Source organism: Mandrillus leucophaeus, unplaced genomic scaffold, assembly GCF_000951045.1.
Source record: "Mandrillus leucophaeus isolate KB7577 unplaced genomic scaffold, Mleu.le_1.0 Scaffold258, whole genome shotgun sequence".
In the NCBI taxonomy this organism is placed as follows: Eukaryota; Metazoa; Chordata; class Mammalia; order Primates; family Cercopithecidae; genus Mandrillus; species Mandrillus leucophaeus.
This window is the reverse complement of record NW_012102676.1, coordinates 4,736,952-4,739,681: the sequence shown is the minus strand read 5'-3', so window position 1 is coordinate 4,739,681 and position 2,730 is coordinate 4,736,952. Positions and strand designations below refer to the sequence as shown.

General features: G+C 40.3%; 1 protein-coding gene across 3 annotated transcripts in view; it reads left to right on the top strand.

Annotated features, from left to right (window-relative positions):
- The window catches only part of SCIN (scinderin), a 91,607-nt gene that overhangs the window by 70,353 nt on the left and 18,524 nt on the right, over positions 1-2,730 (top strand). The gene's annotated exons all lie outside the window — the stretch shown is intronic.

Genomic DNA, 2,730 nt, shown 5'->3' with positions numbered 1-2,730 from the left:
TTTTATTTCCTGAGATTAAAAATCTTACGAGGAAGACAAGTTTAGCCCACACTCTACAAAAATGCAAAAGGAAAAAGAAGAGAAAGAGAAGGCACCACGTTGGTAATAGTTACTATCTTTGGAATGGGGCTGGAAGGATGGTCATTTAGTTTTCTTCTTTCCAATTTGAAATGTTCAACATTTCCATCATAAGAATTTATATATTTGGGGGATATCAAGAATGTAAATTAGATACTTCAGAGTCCTTTTGTGAGTCTTCACCATTTGAAATCATGGATGTGAAGTATGTAAGTCTGTTAGTGTTGTATGGTTTGTGGAACTTCAAAAGCTTCCATAAAGATAGTGAAGAGGATTTCAAAAAATAAGCAGTTCCATTGAAGACTGGCTTTCAAATTAAACAACTTTCCAGTTTATGTGATAATTTCAATGCCGGGATATAAATAGGTTTAAGTCCAAGAGGCAGAGTTAAAGGTGAGAAACTAGAATTAAATCAGTTATGAAACCACTTGTATTCTGAGATGACAGGACAGAAATAATTTCAGCAATGATCTTTTCTCTGAAATATCAGGTAATTAAAATTGAACAGACGACAATGATGAATCTCTTGAAGTAGTAAATCCCATTTTTATGCAGCACTCATCTTTAATGAGCAACAACCACCACAGGTTTATAAAGAAAAAATACGTCAAAGTAGATTGCTTTTTTTGTTCAGCATAAGATTTTAAAATTAGAAACAAAGAGCGACTGTGTTATTTCTTGATTGTAGTGGAATACTTGAATCTGTGTGGATGGCAGTATGGTACTTGGGATCCGGAAGAGAGGTTTAAGATGAGTAGAGAAGTATTTGTTCAGCGTGTCATGAGGCAGAAACTTAGTGATGTTTTTCAGGTTTGCTAGTTGAAATATTCCAAAAAAAAAGGAGCAAAATGAAGACAAAAGTTGAGTAATATTGTCTGTTCAGTGGTTGGATTTCTTCCCTTCAGAATAAAAGCAAAATGGAAAGCAGCCATTTTTAACAACAGCTGGAAGCGAGAATTCAGGAAACCACAGATGTGACAAAGAAACAATGCATGATACAGACCCTGCGGTGGCCCGTCCTCATGCAGCTCTGTGTAACTCCTCACCTTGTGCTTCCAGTACACACACAGGTGTTGGCTAGCATTATAGGCTCTTGGGAAATGTAGGCTATTGACATTAAAACACTATGTTTTTAGTAGTTCCTTTATTAGGGAAAGCATTTTTTATTTTCTTATCAACATGTGTGTGCATGGTATTTTTTGCACCTCTCTGTAGAAAATTTTTACATCAACCATTTGCCTATGCTGGTCCAATGGAAAATTATGTGATAAGATATGCACCCTCTTCCCAGTGTGTTGTGGGGGGTGTGTGTGTGCGCGTGTGTGTTGCCCAACATGGCAGGTTCTGTTAATCTGTTCCGAGTATGGAACAGTTTACTGTCAAAGTTTTAGAAGAAAAGATATATTAGCGTTGCTGCAAAAGTAATTGCGGGTAGGCTGGGCGCGGTGGCTCATGCCTGTAATCCCAGAACCTTGGGAGGCTGAGGCAGGCGCCTCACCTGAGGTCAGGAGTTTGAGACCAGCCTGACAAACATGGAGGAAACCCTGTCTCTACTAAAAATACAAAATTAGCCGGGCATAGTGGTATATGCCTGTAATCCCAGATACTCGGGAGGCTGAGGCGGGAGAATCACTTGAACCTGGGAGGCGGAGGTTGTAGTGAGCCGAGATCACACCATTGCACTCCAGCCTGGGCAACAAAAGCGAAACTCCGTCTCCAAAAAAAAAAAAAAAAAAAAAGTAATTGTGGCTTGGCTTTTGCCATTACTTTTAATAGCAAACACAGCAATTACTTTTGCACCAATCTAATAGTTAACTTTCAAAGTCTAAATCCAAGTTTAGCATTCCTACTGCTAAGCTAACCACTAGTCAGATAGAAATGCGAAAGCTGGCTAAAAATAAATAATGCTCAGTGAGTGCTTTCACCATGTTTGGAGCTTTGTTTTGTTTTCTTTTATTGTCTTCTCTACAAGCTCATCAAACAGCAGATCTCCCACAAGATGCTTTACAGGTTAAGGTGACACAGAGTTAACAGCCACAAGCTACCCTAGAAAGAGAGGCTACAAATGAACTGGTCATATTGATGGATTGACCTGTATCTGAGTGCTGGAAGCTTAGCATCTTGTACAGCCTTATTCCTAATTCCTTATGGTGGGCAGGTCATGGTGCCTCACCCCTTTAATCCTAGCACTTTGGGAGGCGGAGGAGGGTAGATTACCTGAGGTCAGGAGTTTGAGACCAGCCTGACCAACGTGGTGAAACCCTGTCTCTATTAAAAATACAAAAAAGCACCTGTAATCCCAGCTACTCAGGAGGCTGAGACAGGAGAATCACTTGAACCCGGGAGGCGGAGGTTGCAGTGAGTTGAGTTCATGCCACTGTACTCCACCCTGGGTGATGGAATGAGACTCTGTCTCAAATAATAATAATAAATAATTCCTTATGGAATTGCTAAGATGACAAAATGGGGCCTCTCCATTGTCAACTTCTCATTATTATTTTCTTGATTTTTCTGGGTTAGACATTTGGTTCATGCTCACCAAATATTCATAGAAAGACAAAATGCTGGCTGGGCGTGGTGGCTCACGCCTGTAATTCCAGCACTTTGGGAGGCTGAGGTGGGCAGATCATGAGGTCAAGAGTTCAAGACCAG